The sequence below is a fragment of the Archocentrus centrarchus genome, chromosome 6, assembly GCF_007364275.1.
Source record: "Archocentrus centrarchus isolate MPI-CPG fArcCen1 chromosome 6, fArcCen1, whole genome shotgun sequence".
NCBI lineage: Eukaryota > Metazoa > Chordata > Actinopteri > Cichliformes > Cichlidae > Archocentrus > Archocentrus centrarchus.
Genome location: NC_044351.1, coordinates 26,769,359 through 26,787,960, shown reverse-complemented (window position 1 = coordinate 26,787,960; position 18,602 = coordinate 26,769,359). Strand labels below are relative to the sequence as shown.

Sequence of the window (18,602 nt, the reverse complement as noted above, 5' to 3'; positions counted from 1 at the left end):
TACTTGTGTAGATGATCTGGAGCCAATTTGGTGTCAGTGGGTGAAATGCCCTAGGACGAGTTCGTTCAAATAGCAGGCGTGGAAATCGCAAAAATTGACACCTTCAATTGAAGATGGCCGACTTCCTGTAGGGTTTGGGGTATGGGTCCAAGAGACTTTTTTGTACGTCTTAGTATGTTACATGAGCCTGTACATTTTCATACATGTAGATAAAACGTAGCTCCGGGGCTACTCAAAAAACATGCTATTTTAAGATATTCCGAGCTGCCACTAGGCGGCGCTCTAACGTTTATGGACTTTATGCATATGAATGTGTTCAGGGCAGCATGCTTATCACACCACTGAAGTTTGAGCCAGATTGGGCAAGTTGGCTTTGAGTTACAGCCATTTTTGTGTTCATGGCGAATCATCGAACTTTGCCGTCCCATAAGGGTCACGCCCTTTTGTCAAAAAGTCACAGTTTTGAAAACACAGTAAGTCCAACTTCTTAAGGCTTTCCAGGTGAAATTTGAGATGGTTCTGCTAAACCACCTTGGAGCTGGACCTCCAAGTGTAAAATATGACATTTCCTGTTCCCACTAGGTGGCGCTGCGACTGATATTAAATATTGTCATATGTATGTGTTCAGGGGGGCACCCTCATCCTACTGGAGAAGTTTGATGCACATTGGATCATGTAGGTATGAATGAGAGGCAATCAAAATTTCATGGCGAATGATCAAAGTTCAAAGGGGCATAAGGACCCCTCCCCCTTGGCAAAAACTCACCATTTTCGAGATTTAGATTCCCCTGGGGGTGTAGGTTAGACAAACCAAATATGAAGATGATAACGTCTAAAACCTCTGAGTTATTAGAAAAAGCGTGAGGGCTGCAAATCGCCAAATTTGCATAATTAATTCAAAATGGCGGACTTCCTGTTGGGTTTAGGGCATGGCTCCAAGAGGATTTTTTGTGCGCCTGGACATGATATACATGTGTATGAAGTTTCATTCATGTACGTGAAACACAGCGGTGGGGCTCCAGTTTAGGGGGCGCTAGCGAGCCATTTGGGCGCGCCCTTGCCCGAGCCAATTAAAATACTTAAATTTTCACCAGGTGTGACGCATGTGCAAAGTTTCATGAGTTTTTGAATATGATAAAGCCCCCAAAAAGCCAATTCATTTGCCTGAATAATAATAATAAAAATAAAAAAAATTAAAACCGCAAGCGGTGATATCGGGCCCTCGCACTCCGCGCGCGTCGACCTGTGGCGCTCGTCGACCCGTGCTGCACTCGGAGGTTTTGTGATCGTGATGGGTCTCTAGAAAGTTGAATTCTTTTATAGGAAAAGGTATCTTTTGCTCTCGGCATAGACGCAATGGAATATTTGGGGGTGTGGTCACGGCTCCAGCATGCAAAATAGGGCATGGGTCTGATTGACTTTTTTGATGGGCTGTTTGTCTAGATGATGTGGAGCCAATTTGGTCTCACTGGGTGAAATGCCCTAGGAGGAGTTCATTCAAATAGCAGGCCTGAAAATGGCAAAAATTGACACTTTCAATTGAAGATGCTGGACTTCCTGTAGGGTTTGGAGTATGGCTCCAAGAGACTTTTTTGTATGTCTTAGGATGTTACATGAGTGTGCAAAATTTCAGAGCTGTAGATAAAATGTAACTCAGGGGCTAGCTAAAAAACATGGTATATTATGATATTTAAAGCTGCCAGTAGGGGGCGCTCTAACGTTTATGGACTTTATGCATGTCAATGTGTTCAGGGCAGGAGGCTTATCAAATAGATGAGGATTTTGTAAGGAATGGTGAAAGATATTTCATGTATTTCAGAGCAAAACTAATTCTGTGGACGGTCATACAAATTTTCATTTGCTTCTGTAGGGGGCGCTATTGCGCCTACAGTCTTGAATCTGTAGTTATGGATTCAGCCTGGGTGTGTACATGAGTGATTAAATTTTCAGCCTGATCAGACAAAGCATGTGCGAACAAGTGCACAAAAAATTTTGGTGGTGAGGGAGAAAAACAAAGGCCAAATTTAATGGGCTGGTGTGACAAGGCCGTTTAATATTTTTTAAAGATTTCCACAATAATTGATGGGCTACTTGTGTAGATGATCTGGAGCCAATTTGGTGTCAGTGGGTGAAATGCCCTAGGACGAGTTCGTTCAAATAGCAGGCGTGGAAATCGCAAAAATTGACACCTTCAATTGAAGATGGCCGACTTCCTGTAGGGTTTGGGGTATGGGTCCAAGAGACTTTTTTGTACGTCTTAGGATGTTACATGAGCCTGTACATTTTCATACATGTAGATAAAACGTAGCTCCGGGGCTACTCAAAAAACATGCTATTTTAAGATATTCCGAGCTGCCACTAGGCGGCGCTCTAACGTTTATGGACTTTATGCATATGAATGTGTTCAGGGCAGCATGCTTATCACACCACTGAAGTTTGAGCCAGATTGGGCAAGTTGGCTTTGAGTTACAGCCATTTTTGTGTTCATGGCGAATCATCGAACTTTGCCGTCCCATAAGGGTCACGCCCTTTTGTCAAAAAGTCACAGTTTTAAAAACACAGTAAGTCCAAGTTCTTAAGGCTTTCCAGGTGAAATTTGAGATGGTTCTGCTAAACCACCTTGGAGCTGGACCTCCAAGTGTAAAATATGACATTTCCTGTTCCCACTAGGTGGCGCTGCGACTGATATTAAATATTGTCATATGTATGTGTTCAGGGGGGCACCCTCATCCTACTGGAGAAGTTTGATGCACATTGGATCATGTAGGTATGAATGAGAGGCAATCAAATTTTCATGGCGAATGATCAAAGTTCAAAGGGGCATAAGGACCCCTCCCCCTTGGCAAAAACTCACCATTTTCGAGATTTAGATTCCCCTGGGGGTGTAGGTTAGACAAACCAAATATGAAGATGATAACGTCTAAAACCTCTGAGTTATTAGAAAAAGTGTGAGGGCTGCAAATCGCCAAATTTGCATAATTAATTCAAAATGGCGGACTTCCTGTTGGGTTTAGGGCATGGCTCCAAGAGGATTTTTTGTGCGCCTGGACATGATATACATGTGTATGAAGTTTCATTCATGTACGTGAAACACAGCGGTGGGGCTCCAGTTTAGGGGGCGCTAGCGAGCCATTTGGGCGCGCCCTTGCCCGAGCCCATTAAAATACTTAAATTTTCACCAGGTGTGACGCATGTGCAAAGTTTCATGAGTTTTTGAATATGATAAAGCCCCCAAAAAGCCAATTCATTTGCCTGAATAATAATAATAATAATAAAAAAAAAAAAAAAAAAAAAATAATAATAATAAACGAAGCAATTACAATAGGGCCTTCGCACAGTTCGTGCTCGGGCCCTAATTAAAACCGCAAGCGGTGATATCGGGCCCTCGCACTCCGCGCGCGTCGACCTGTGGCGCTCGTCGACCCGTGCCGCACTCGGAGGTTTTGTGATCGTGATGGGTCTCTAGAAAGTTGAATTCTTTTATAGGAAAAGGTATCTTTTGCTCTCGGCATAGACGCAATGGAATATTTGGGGGTGTGGTCACGGCTCCAGCATGCAAAATAGGGCATGGGTCTGATTGACTTTTTTGATGGGCTGTTTGTCTAGATGATGTGGAGCCAATTTGGTCTCACTGGGTGAAATGCCCTAGGAGGAGTTCATTCAAATAGCAGGCCTGAAAATGGCAAAAATTGACACTTTCAATTGAAGATGCTGGACTTCCTGTAGGGTTTGGAGTATGGCTCCAAGAGACTTTTTTGTATGTCTTAGGATGTTACATGAGTGTGCAAAATTTCAGAGCTGTAGATAAAATGTAACTCAGGGGCTAGCTAAAAAACATGGTATATTATGATATTTAAAGCTGCCAGTAGGGGGCGCTCTAACGTTTATGGACTTTATGCATATCAATGTGTTCAGGGCAGGAGGCTTATCAAATAGATGAGGATTTTGTAAGGAATGGTGAAAGATATTTCATGTATTTCAGAGCAAAACTAATTCTGTGGACGGTCATACAAATTTTCATTTGCTTCTGTAGGGGGCGCTATTGCGCCTACAGTCTTGAATCTGTAGTTATGGATTCAGCCTGGGTGTGTACATGAGTGATTAAATTTTCAGCCTGATCAGACAAAGCATGTGCGAACAAGTGCACAAACAATTTTGGTGGTGAGGGAGAAAAACAAAGGCCAAATTTAATGGCCTGGTGTGACAAGGCCGTTTAATATTTTGTAAAGATTTCCACAATATTTGATGGGCTACTTGTGTAGATGATCTGGAGCCAATTTGGTGTCAGTGGGTGAAATGCCCTAGGACGAGTTCGTTCAAATAGCAGGCGTGGAAATCGCAAAAATTGACACCTTCAATTGAAGATGGCCGACTTCCTGTAGGGTTTGGGGTATGGGTCCAAGAGACTTTTTTGTACGTCTTAGGATGTTACATGAGCCTGTACATTTTCATACATGTAGATAAAACGTAGCTCCGGGGCTACTCAAAAAACATGCTATTTTAAGATATTCCGAGCTGCCACTAGGCGGCGCTCTAACGTTTATGGACTTTATGCATATGAATGTGTTCAGGGCAGCATGCTTATCACACCACTGAAGTTTGAGCCAGATTGGGCAAGTTGGCTTTGAGTTACAGCCATTTTTGTGTTCATGGCGAATCATCGAACTTTGCCGTCCCATAAGGGTCACGCCCTTTTGTCAAAAACTCACAGTTTTGAAAACACAGTAAGTCCAACTTCTTAAGGCTTTCCAGGTGAAATTTGAGATGGTTCTGCTAAACCACCTTGGAGCTGGACCTCCAAGTGTAAAATATGACATTTCCTGTTCCCACTAGGTGGCGCTGCGACTGATATTAAATATTGTCATATGTATGTGTTCAGGGGGCCACCCTCATCCTACTGGAGAAGTTTGATGCACATTGGATCATGTAGGTATGAATGAGAGGCAATCAAAATTTCATGGCGAATGATCAAAGTTCAAAGGGGCATAAGGACCCCTCCCCCTTGGCAAAAACTCACCATTTTCGAGATTTAGATTCCCCTGGGGGTGTAGGTTAGACAAACCAAATATGAAGATGATAACGTCTAAAACCTCTGAGTTATTAGAAAAAGTGTGAGGGCTGCAAATCGCCAAATTTGCATAATTAATTCAAAATGGCGGACTTCCTGTTGGGTTTAGGGCATGGCTCCAAGAGGATTTTTTGTGCGCCTGGACATGATATACATGTGTATGAAGTTTCATTCATGTACGTGAAACACAGCGGTGGGGCTCCAGTTTAGGGGGCGCTAGCGAGCCATTTGGGCGCGCCCTTGCCCGAGCCCATTAAAATACTTAAATTTTCACCAGGTGTGACGCATGTGCAAAGTTTCATGAGTTTTTGAATATGATAAAGCCCCCAAAAAGCCAATTCATTTGCCTGAATAATAAAAAAAAAAAAAAAAAAAATAATAATAATAAACGAAGCAATTACAATAGGGCCTTCGCACAGTTCGTGCTCGGGCCCTAATTAAAGCCGCAAGCGGCGATGAGCGGGCCCTCGCACCCGGCGCGCGTCGACCCCTGGCGCGCTCCAGCCAAGCCGCGCGTCGACCCGTGGCACGCTCCAGCCGAACCGCGCTCTGAGGTTCTCGCAGACGAGAGAGTAGCTGGCTCACCCGGCTGCTGACGGCTCAGCAGGCTAGCCGTACTTCGCGTCGATCGTCTCCCGCTTCCACTAGGTGGCGTCGGTGAGTGCCCACTAATTAATATGTCACAATGCTCTATGTAATGCCTGCAGCCATCAATGAAACTGTAATGACCATAGGATGATGAGTATCAGTGTCCTACTGATTTCCTGTTGCCACTAGGTGGCGTTATGAGTGTGAAACAAAGCTGATAGAGGGGTGTGTCCGGTCTCCCTTACCCTCCCATTAAGCCTGTGAAGTTTGAGGCAGATCGGACAATGTATGTCAGAGATGTAACAATTTGGTGCACTGTGGTATATGAGTAAAATCCCACATTTAGAGGGTTGCTACGGCAACACCGTTCAATATTCTACAAAACCATGAATATCTTTTGATGGGCTACTTGTGTAGATGATCTGGAGCCATTTTGGTGTGACTGGATGAAAAGCTGTAGTAGAAGATGATTCAAATAGCAGGCCTGAAAAATGTGAAAAATGCTGCAAAAATGACACCTTAATTAGAACATGTCAGGCTTCCTGTTGGATTTCGGCTATCGGTCCAAGAGACTTTTTTGTACGTGTTAGGATGTTACTTCAGCATGCACGATTTCAGGTACACAGACCAAGCACTGCCCTGGGGCTGATGTTTAGAACCTATCTGGGCCTGAAATGGAAAAAAAGTCCAAATTCAGAGGGTTGCTACGGCAACACCGTTCAATATTCTACAAAACCATGAATATCTTTTGATGGGCTACTTGTGTGGATGATCTGGAGCCATTTTGGTCTCACTGGGTCAAATGCCCTAGGAGGAGTTGAGGCAAAAAGGCCTGAAAAAGGCGAAAAATGCTGCAAAAATGACACTTTAAAGTAAACGTGGCTGACTTCCTGTTGGGTTTGGGCTATCGGTCCAAGAGAGTTTTTTGTAGATGTTAGCATCTTACATCAGCAGGCACATTTTCAGGTACATAGAGAAAGCACAGCCCAGGGGCTGATGTTTAGAATCTCTGTGAATTTGAAATTGAAAAAAGTCCAAATTCAGAGGGTTGCCATGGCAACACCGTTCAATATTCTACAAAACCCTGAATAACTTTTGATGGGCTACTTGTGTAGATGATCTGGAGCCAATTTGGTGTCACTGGGTGAAATGCCCTAGGACAAGTTCGTTCAAATAGCAGGCGTGGAAATCGCAAAAATTGACACCTTCAATTGAAGATGGCCGACTTCCTGTAGGGTTTAGGGTATGGGTCCAAGAGACTTTTTTGTACGTCTTAGGATGTTACATGAGCATGTACATTTTCATACATGTAGATAAAACGTAGCTCCGGGGCTACTCAAAAAACTTGCTATTTTAAGATATTCCGAGCTGCCACTAGGCGGCGCTCTAACGTTTATGGACTTTATGCATATGAGTGTGTTCAGGGCAGCATGCTTATCACACCACTGAAGTTTGAGCCAGATTGGGCAAGTTGGCTTTGAGTTACAGCCATTTTTGTGTTCATGGCGAATCATCGAACTTTGCCGTCCCATAAGGGTCACGCCCTTTTGTCAAAAACTCACAGTTTTGAAAACACAGTAAGTCCAACTTCTTAAGGCTTTCCAGGTGAAATTTGAGATGGTTCTGCTAAACCACCTTGGAGCTGGACCTCCAAGTGTAAAATATGACATTTCCTGTTCCCACTAGGTGGCGCTGCGACTGATATTAAATATTGTCATATGTATGTGTTCAGGGGGGCACCCTCATCCTACTGGAGAAGTTTGATGCACATTGGATCATGTAGGTATGAATGAGAGGCAATCAAAATTTCATGGCGAATGATCAAAGTTCAAAGGGGCATAAGGACCCCTCCCCCTTGGCAAAAACTCACCATTTTCGAGATTTAGATTCCCCTGGGGGTGTAGGTTAGACAAACCAAATATGAAGATGATAACGTCTAAAACCTCTGAGTTATTAGAAAAAGTGTGAGGGCTGCAAATCGCCAAATTTGCATAATTCATTCAAAATGGCGGACTTCCTGTTGGGTTTAGGGCATGGCTCCAAGAGGATTTTTTGTGCGCCTGGACATGATATACATGTGTATGAAGTTTCATTCATGTACGTGAAACACAGCGGTGGGGCTCCAGTTTAGGGGGCGCTAGCGAGCCATTTAGGCGCGCCCTTGCCCGAGCCCATTAAAATACTTAAATTTTCACCAGGTGTGACGCATGTGCAAAGTTTCATGAGTTTTTGAATATGATAAAGCCCCCAAAAAGCCAATTCATTTGCCTGAATAATAATAATAAAAAAAAAAATAATAATAATAAACGAAGCAATTACAATAGGGCCTTCGCACAGTTCGTGCTCGGGCCCTAATAATAATAATAATAATAAAAAAAAAAAAAAAAAAAAAAAAAAAAATAATAAACGAAGCAATTACAATAGGGCCTTCGCACAGTTCGTGCTCGGGCCCTAATAATTATAATCAGTCAAAAAATAGAACTTAATCATGCCAAAATGAGTGAAAGTCCCAATAGTAATGTATGCACAAGATAATTCACCACTTATGAATGAATGAATGAATGAATGAAGTTTATTGAATGAATGAATGAATGAATGAATGAATGAATGAATGAATGAATGAAGTTTATTGCCATGTGGGTGAACAAGTTCACACATTGGAAATTGCAGTTACAGAACACCATCCAAATACACAAACATAACACACATAGGGGGATATGTGTGTATTATTGCAGACTCCTTACAAAATAAGCTTCTCTTTGTTTTTGTGATTGGTCAGGCTTTCCAGCAGACCCTTGTCATCTTTATCTGGAAATCATGGCATACAGAGATATTTAGTAAGGCGAATTACAATATACTATCATTTAATTGGTGAATTATTGCACTCTCAACACTCTCATTGTCAAAACCTCCCATAGACTACTAGGTTACAGGAGCACTTGGCAATCCCCAGAGGGTTTTCCAGCACCAGAGTGTATTCTTCTTGGTCCTGGGCTCCACAATTGGGGATGACCAATGTGCACAATCCACTGGCTGTGCTGTGCCAAAACTGAGGGGAGTCAGAGATCATCGATTCCCCCTTATACCAGCAAGCCTACAAAGGGAAATTATTTTTCCATGTGGGCAACAGCAGTGATAAAACCAACAAAGATGTTTTAATTATTACTGCACAGATATTATGGACACTGACATCATACCTGTGGTGATGGCATCCCCTGATAGGCACAGCTCATGGTGGAGTTGAGATCTCTGAGAATAGCCTGGTCCTTCAGCGGCAGGAAGGAAAACAGGTTTCACCTGATGTGGAGGTAATACATAATCCTTCCACTGAAGGTTGCTGATGCATTCTTGGAAACAGACAGAAGACACAAATAAAGCTGAGAAAACAGCATGTATAGTCATTTCATATGCATGGCATCAAGACTGAGAAATACAACTTATCCCCTTTTACCTTTCTCCTTGGCAATGATGAAAGGTTCCTTTGAGTCTAAGGGATCACTGTCACCAATCAAGTTCGGTGCAATGAACCTAAAATAGTACTCCCTTCCTAGAAGCAGTCCAGTAACAGTGTACTTGCTGCTGAAAACACGCTCGCTCACAGTACACCAGGAAGCTGTACTTGTGTCTCATTTTAGGATGGCATTATGTGCTCCCTGATCCTCACCAGCCAGCTCTGGGGTGTGATCCCATTGCAGAGTCACTGTGTCATGGGCCCTCCTCTATCTAGTGGAGGTTCTTTGGCGGTCTGGGAACATCTGAGTACAGCAGGAGGAGAATGAGAAGTAGAAATTACTGTAAATTTCTCTTGACAAATCCAAACGTTTCCATAAGGCCATGGAAGCAACAAAATTACATCTTAAGTGACTTCTTGCTACAGAATACAATCACTAAGGAAGGACAAAGGGCAAACCACCACTATGAGGTCATTAGTTCCTACAGGAGAAAGCCAGATTTTATAATACTCTTCAATAAATCAAATATTTAGGAGCAGAAAGAAAAGAAGCATGGATAATATAAAATAGCTGAATGTAGCCTCCACAAATGAAAAGTGATGCTAATGGAGAAATGGATTAAATCTGTTTACTTTCAAATGGTCAGCAGGGGATAAACATCATATAAAAGTCTACGAGAAATGGCACAGCTTTACATTTAATTCATGAACTTGGTAAACATTTTCCAAAGAGTAAAATAGATGATAAAGTAGTTGACTACTGTATGAGCTTGCAGTGTCCTCAGTTTCTTAATAAGACACACCTCCCAATCTTCTAGTTACAGAAACTAGAGGAGCTCCTCTAGTTTTTGTAACTAGAAGAGCAAAGGGTGGTTAAAGCCAAAATGCCAAACTCAAGGGTGGGAAACTGAAAAATGATTACAGTAAGACTGTGATTACAGTTCTCCACTTTGATTCATAAAGCACTTCTCTTTACCGTCCCTCTACAGTTGCACCTAGTTGTTCTAAGAGCTAATTTTGATAATAATTAGCTGATTGAAGGTCAAGATGATTAATGATGATAGAAGCTGAAGTTAATGTTCACCTATGGGCTCTCCAGCATGGGCCTCCTCTGTCTCCAGAGGGTCACTCATTCCCTCTGCATTGACAGCTCTGATGCTATACTGGTATGCATGGCCCTCTTCCACTTTGTCATCGGTGAAGGCAGTAGTGCTGCTGCCCACTTCTCCAACCCTGTTCCAGGAGCTCTTACCTACAGTACAGTGTTCGATTACAAAACTGGTCAACTTTTTACCCCCTTTGTCCTGTGGAGCCTTTCATTTCATCTTGATACACTTTCCTGACAGCTCAAGGAACTCAACTTTCCCTTGTGGAGGCTTTGGGTGGTCTAAAGAAATCAGTAAGTAAGCTAGGTTTTTCAAAACTGACAACTATGTGTTGTCACCCACTAATCACATGTCAGCAATACTACAGTTACTCTTGAGATGAAGCATAAGTGCACCACTGTCTTCTCACACACATCCTGTAAACATCCATAATGAGGGGGAATAATTAAAAAAAAAAATGTATCTGCATTTTGAATCTGTGACTTTATAAAAGATCTGAGAGGTTGACTGCCTGAATGTCAGAGTTGCCCTGATTTTCCTGTGTAACAGTGGCAGGAAGCTTTCTCATGCATGGAAATCCTGCCTCACCAGTAAATACATACTCAACTATCAAGCTTCACCCTCTGAAGATGGGTACACTTTGGTCATGAAGGGATGGAAATGGTCAGCAACAATACTCAGGTAGGCTGTGATGTTTGAATGATGCTGAGTTGGTACTAAGGGCCTGAGATGCACCAGGAAAATATCCCCCACTCCATTACACCACCAGAGGCAGCTTGAACCATTATAAAACAGGATGGATCCATGCTTTCACATACGTTGCATCAAATTCTGATCCTACCATCTGAATGTTGCAGCAGAAGCTGAGACTCATCAGATGAGGCAACATCTTTCCAGCCTGTGTGAATTGTAGCCTCAATTATCTGTTCTTAGCGGACACGTGACAACGAGTGTGGTCTTCTGCTGCTTTAAGCTCATCTGCTTCAAGGTTCAACATGTGCATTCTGAGATGCTCTTCTGCATACCTTGTTTTAATGAGAGATTATTTGAGTTAGTATTGCCTTCCTATCAGCTCAAAGCAGTCTGGCCATTCTCTTCTGATCTCTGGCATCAACAAGGCATTTTCTTCCAGAGAACTGCCACTCAATGGATATTTTCTCTTTTTCGGGCTATTCTTTGTAAACTCTAGAGATGGTTCTCCAGGAAAATCCCAGTAGATCAGCAGTTTCAGAAATAATCAGACCAGCCCATCTGACACCAACAACCATACCACATTCAAGTTCACTTAAGTCATCTTTCTTTCCCATTAATTCCCATAAGTTGCTGATATGTGATTGGCTGATCAGATATCTGGGTTATCAAACAGTTCAACAGTTATAACTAATGAAGTAGCCAGTGAGTATACAGTATGTAGGCAAATTAAAAGATCAAACATTAGCCACATTTACATAAATAAAATACATTTGAGGATTAAGAGCTAACAACTCATTTATCTAATTTCATTTTAATGCTTACCTCCTCCCCATCCTTAGGCCACACTCCATCCACCCTGTCATCATAAAGAACAACACTGAACTCTGCAGGGGAGCCTGTAGAACACTGAACATCTGACATACCACTCTTCACTGAGGCAAAACGCTCTGGCACCACACAGAGAAAGAACTTAGAGAAAATTAAGATTCAGAGAATTCATTATTAATCAGTTATGCTACATTTTCATATTGTACAGTTTTTCTCAGTCGCATCAGCTTGATTCAGAAACAACAGTTGAAGTCTGTTTTAGTTTTAGGCTCCAAAATATGCTAGTGTTATTTAGCTGTGCAAGTCCTCACATCCAGAATAATCCATCTAATTGTCAAAAGCCCCAAGGTGGCAGTCATGAGTATGGGTGTTGTAAAGCATATTTACAGAACTTGAGAGCAATTTGTGAACATGGTGGAGCCTGCTCAGATTAAAATTCTGCAGGGGTAACAGCCTGCCCATGAAAGAGGAGTGAGGATGTGTGGGAGTGCAACAAGGGAAAGACAACAGAATATATAGGAAGTTACAGAAGAGTGAAAACGATAGGTTGCCATACTTGAAAGTTTTTTCACTGTAATGTTGCAAGGAAGAGCATGAGGTGTGAGGCTGACAAGAAATGATAGCTAACAGTGTGACAGGATGTACACTGATTCTAACCACTATTCTGTTACCGTGTAATAATGCACTATTACACACAGCAGGCTTATGGTTTGTTTCCACAGTGTATCGTTTTTGGCACTGACAGTCTTTTTTGAACAGCATTGTGTTAATTTTCTGTTTCTCTATTTCTGTAACTGCAATTTACTGTATTGTGTGATCAGTGGACCTTCACCTCATGCACCTTCACCTCAGAGTGCATGACTTCTTTTTCTATACAAATCAGAATTCTTACCATCCACAGTGACTTTGGCAGATGTGACATATTCATGTGTCTCATTGTCCTGAACGCAGACAGCAGAGTACTCTCCCTCATCTGCGAGCAGACAGTCTTCTATAATAACCTCGGCCCTTTTTTCCTTCGCGCATGAAGATGCAGTGCCCGCTTGCTGTGATATCACACCCATCCTTTAGCCAGCGAATGTGCAAGTCCTTGGAGCTCATGTCTCACTCCAGACGGGCTGTGCCTCTCTCATGCACGCAGACATTTTTCAAATGGCTGGTAAACTTGATGGGAATCCCTACATGGAAGTGAAACAGAGCAAGAACGAAAATGAGAGGGGTGGTTTAGAGTTATTTGGACTCTATTATCATACTACATTTGAAGTTTTTAGTAATTTTAAAAGTAGAGCCACAGACACTGATTATTACAAAGTGAAACTATGAACAGAATTTAAATGCTTACACACTTACTAGGTTCGTTTTTATATTCAGCCCCAGAAAAAGAGTGTGCTCATATTCATGAATAACTATAATTAACACAACCTCAATTGCTATGCAAACCCAGAGGACAGCCACATGTCCTTGTAAAGATATTTACATGCCCCAACTTGTACCTTGGGCAAGTAAATGTCTTGTTAGGCAGAGCTGTAATAAATGAGCTTGTTGTGAGCAGGGATTTGGTTGGATTACTTTCAACTCAGCACTAGGAGGGAGGATTTATTGCACTACCCATACATCTTCATTTGAAAAACAGGGAAGATGATGTTGTTTTGCATAGCTATGAAGGAGCGAAGCCTCTAATCTCAGGGGAGGGAAACAAGGCAGTAGCTGCTCATATCTCAGCTGTGAAGGTTTGTTTCCCTAGAAATACTAGGGAAAAACAAGATAGCTCTTTTGGGAAAAACAAAACATAACAAAAACAAGACAAAATAATTTTATTTTGTGTGTTAGTAAAAGCAATTAAAAACCTTGTATACTTGCCCATACATTCAGTGAGGTAGTTTCAGTGAGGGTGCCAGTGCTGATTTTATAGTTTCCAGTGTCAAGGTCAGACCATCCTCAGACAGGGGGGCATCAAACTTTTCATCTCTTTTTATTTCCTTTTCCTGCAAAAACAAAAACACTTCTGGGAAAACAATTTCCGCATTGCATTTCAGTCTTGTAGTTCCCTGGTGTTTTACATTTCCTCAAATGAAGGCAGTATACTGTAGCTTTCACTGGAGTCAATGAGATGTCAAGAAATCCGAGTATTTTTTAAAAAGAAAAATCTTCAGTCTCATTTTATATGGGATATCATAAGATTGCATAAAAGTGTAATTAAATCCTAACATGGCCTTGCTGAGCCACATACTCAGATGAGTGGTTGATCTGTCTTCTTGGAAAGACGGACCTGAATCACAGCAGTCTGTTGCTCCATCACGTTCTTCAGCTTGAAGTCAGATAAGAATTTAAAAGGTTCTGAATGAGACGTAGTAGAAGACAAGAAAGGTTTTTATTGCCCAATCAATGAAAAATCCCTAAAATTACAAACCAACTAACAACTATGACAGTTTTGACAATCTGTTTTTTTATATATGGGTTTTTGAGAAATATGAGCTGACTGAGAAACCTCAAAAGAGGACAAATAATCTCTATGGGTCAACTGGGTCAAATAAATACTGGCACTGAACGGATGGCGTTAAGTAATGCAAATTAAAAAAAGCAGTCCCGAGTTCCACTCTGGATGTTCCTATGATGCTGAATCTGGCTGAAAGTCTGTGTGAGTGTAGGTGCTCATGTCACTGAGGCACACACTAGAAATGCACAGCATGTGCTTTGTTCCCATTTGTTTCACTTCATATTTCCCATGAGAGTACTGGACCCGCAGCAGCTCTGCACCCTGAATCGCAAATAAAATACCAGGATGAAGGGAGAAATCACAAGTGGTTTCTGTCATGGAAACATGCATAAATAAGCAGACTCTGGCAGAGAACCAGAAAACAGATCTGTTTTACCAAAATCCACCGCATCCTGATGTTTGGATCCTTCAGTTCCAAGATAGCGCCAAAGACGACGCCAGCATCAGCTTTGGCGGTGATGTCCTCCAGGGGCTTCAACATGCGCACCATCTTGTAAAACATATCAAATTTTCAAATACTTATTTATTTAACAAACCGAAAAAGTGAGCTATGACATTTATTTCCCACTTTCACATCAGTTGACTTTTACTTTGCAACATACCTTTGTTGCCAAGCTGTGCAAACTTTTCCCAGTTCCCTCTTGCTCTATTTTAAACAGGTTTTTTTTTATATCATATCCCAAACCTGTTCATCTTTATCTGATCCTATGTCATATGCACAAGTTCTCTGTATGACAGGCCTACCTCCACCTCCACTTTCTTCTTCATCTCCTTCAGCTTCTTGAGAATGCCTCTGAAGTCGGGGAAGCCGTACTTGGCACATATCCTCTCATAGTCCCTTTTGTGAGCTCCAGCCAGAATCTTTAACGTCTCCTCTTTTGTAGGTGGCTTTTTCTTCTCCCTTCTCTACTCCACACCACTGCAAAAGAAGAATGATATTGTTCAAGCTTGTTTGCATGCATGAGTAATAGTGTATGAATATGTGCAGTGCAAAAGCATCAACCTCAGTCTGACCAGCAACAATGGTTCACAGTGGAGCTCTTTAGATCATGTCCTGTGGGTATTTCTGGATGCATGCAAAAATAAAAAAATAAAATAAAAAAAAAGGCTGGCAGTGGATCAAAGAATGCTCCATCGCACCTTGACACGCTCTAGGAGTGTCACAGTTAATATTAGACAACATGCGTGTGCTCCTACTGCTTCTTCAGCATCTTTTTGAAGTCCATTGCTGGATCTGGAAACAAAGAGAAAGCAACTTTCACCTGAGGCAACGGGTGGAAAATGGAGTCAAACTGAGCAGAAGACTTTCAGACAACATGTTTATGTGATATGGCTAGCTTATTTTCTGCAACAGTGAGCAATATGGAGAAGATGGCTTCTCCACGCTTGTTGGAGGCGATGCACTTGTAGACATCAGCATTCTCCAAGGTCAGGCTTCTGATCTAATGTGGAGAAAAGTTATTACACATTCAATAAATGAACAGAAAATGACAAATCAACATGTCTAGTTTAATGCATACCGCAAGACACACTGTCACACTGTCATTGCATTATCAGGTCATTTTTAATCCCACTGCAGTACTCATTTCAAGCAGTAGAAGGCAGCGTCACGCTGGGAATAACTCCTAAACACTTACCATTCGAACTTAACAGTCATCCCTCACCAGAGAAACAGATGGCAAGGGGAGATGCATATGTCAGCACCCACGAGTTAATTGCTTTATAATAGCTATTTAAGCTTCAGTTAAGCTCCCCGGCTGGTACAGAGAAAGCACTAAATCCACTCCAGAGTGGTTATAGATAAAAGGTTCAGGGAGAGTTTTTTTCTTCCCATCTACTTTTCCTCATGATGCACGGTGTGCCGTCTCACTTGACAGCACCAAAACGGCAGAGTTGTTCAGCTTAATGATAGGCCGTACATGGTCACTAGCCCCCAGCAAGAGTTTGTTATGAGCACAGTCACTTTCTTAAAGTTACACATTTTGACTACATACTTTAAAGTGTCTAGATGTAAATGTATTGGGATTCAGTGACAGAAACACAGATATTGATGGTGCAATCACACACTTAACTTCAAAAAATCAGTGGCATGACTGATTTGTCAAAGGAGTAGTATTCAGTGGAAAACTTGACAAAACAGAGTACACAAGTACATGCAAAGCTGTTCATTTTAGAGCTAGAACCATTATTTTCTTTAACTGCAGCTTTGTATTTGTTTGAAGAAACAAAAGCTCACAACAAAATACTGTGATAGATGAGGAAAAGGACGAGCCATGTAGTTTTACAAACCTTCAGTATGGTGTTTGTTGATGTCATAGAAAGATTTTTGCTGCATCAGACAGTGGGAACCCACAAGCTCGCTCCCAGCTTACACTGGGCTGGGGGTTCCCAGTCACCTTTGCCTTGAATGCTGGACTGTCACTGATGTATGACAAAGAGACAGATCAGGTTAATGTTTATTACTTGCTCAATAATAGCAATACATTTTTTCTTTTGCATTGTGATTTTTTTTTATTTTAAACACAACATTAAATGATACAGGACGATCATTTTCTGTTTTCCTTTTGAGACCAGTAGCTGTAGGGTTGTTCCATGAATGATAATATTATGGCTACTCCACAGTGTTCTGCATATTGTGATGGGCAATTTTCTGCATGTCTCTTAATCTATAATTTACATGTAGAGCTAGAGTGAATCAGATTCAAACACGTACAGTTTATGCTAAACAGGCACTAGTATTCAGCATGAGCAGCAAAGGCTTTCTTCGGTGCAAGTGATGAGTATCATGTAGTCTCCATAACAGTGTTTCTGTCCTTTGTGAGGTCTTTGTTAGGACTTTGGTCAGATGGGGGCCACAGTAACATCACCCAAAAAATACTTACATCAAACTTTTTTCATCACATCAAACTTTTGTTTCCCAGTGGAGTTTAATTTGTGTCATACGCTGTTTCTAGGCAAATAGTGGACAAGTATCTAAATTTAGCTGGCACATACATTTCTTTGAGTCTCAAGGGCTCACACTTGTTTGGAATGCAATGTGAAGAGAGACTCTGGGAGATGCAAAAGGCATTTTGTGAAATTTCAAGCTGGTGTGGAATGAACGGTTCACCTCACCCTCTTGGGCAGTGATGGGGCATAGCTTCTCTTCAAAATCTGGGACAGACTCTCCCTCTGGGACTTGGGGGATTTTTGTACCTGGCTGAAGGACTCCACCACAGCGGAGGTCTTATGCGGAACCCTGGAGTGCTCCAAAGGTGATTCAAGCACATCCACAGTAAGAACATCAGAATCATGTGCAAATAGGCAACAGTTACAGCTGCCTAAAATGCAAAATAATGTGGCTTAACAGTAAGAAAGAAAAGGAGAAGAAAAGGAGAGGATCGTCCTACCCTCCGTGATCCTAGCCAAGCCTGGAGCCACTTTACGGAACTTGGTGGAGCTCAGGGAGGAGGAGGACATCTGCCTCTCTGACATTTGCTGTTCCATATGCTCTGTTTTGACCCTGGAGGTCTGGAGAAGCTCTGCTGCCATGAGGATGATGTTAAGGTGGAGTTAACAGTCCCTGGCTTTAAACAAACAAAAATATATATTTGAAATTATAGGTTTTTTTTTTTGTTTTTTTTAAAAAAATCATTTAGACATCACTTCCATGGGACTTTATTGGGTGTAACATCTTTGACATCCCCTACTAGTAGATAGGAGGGGGCAAGGACACAGGGGACAACCAACTGACACAGTGACACAGCTAATATCCAAGTTGCCCCACGCTGGTCCTCATATACTTGAATGTGTTTAAGTGTATACACAAGTGTACGGGATGCATTAAACACACATCTTCCTGTGGTAACTGGGTTTGTGTTTCCAAAAGCATGCAAGACTGTAACTCACCTCCCTTCCTCTGCTCATCCTCCTTTCAACAGTGACTACAATAGACCTTTGCCTTTTCCAGTTCTCTCACTATGATCCAATTAAAAAGGTAATCCACACACCTGCTGTGTGAGATAATGCATTGTGTTTGTACCACTGATGAACTGTGCTCCTTCTTTCTTACTGTGAATTTGGATTTCTCCCTCATGCCCAACCCTCATTTCTATCTTTCTGCATGTGCACTGGTGTATCTACTTCTTTGTGTGAACAGAATGAATACATAGTATGAGAAGCTGAGCAAACAACATTAGACATGTAAAACCTCTGTGAAAGTGTGAGCAAATTTCAAGCTCTGTGTGCTGTTAATGCATGCAAAAATGTCACACACTGTAGAATTTCTCAAGAAAAAAAACAAAGAAAAATTTCACTGCACATGACCATGTCTACATCTGTGATCCAGTAAACAAATCCAACCTCTTTTCTCAGCCTGGGTTTAACGCGTAA

At 41.8% G+C, this 18,602-nt stretch overlaps 1 pseudogene; it reads right to left on the bottom strand.

Moving 5' to 3' along the window:
• Positions 1-8,403: 8,403 nt before the first annotated feature.
• Positions 8,404-17,762, bottom strand: LOC115782012 (immunoglobulin superfamily member 22-like; annotated as a pseudogene).
• Between the last annotated feature and the right edge of the window lie 840 nt (positions 17,763-18,602).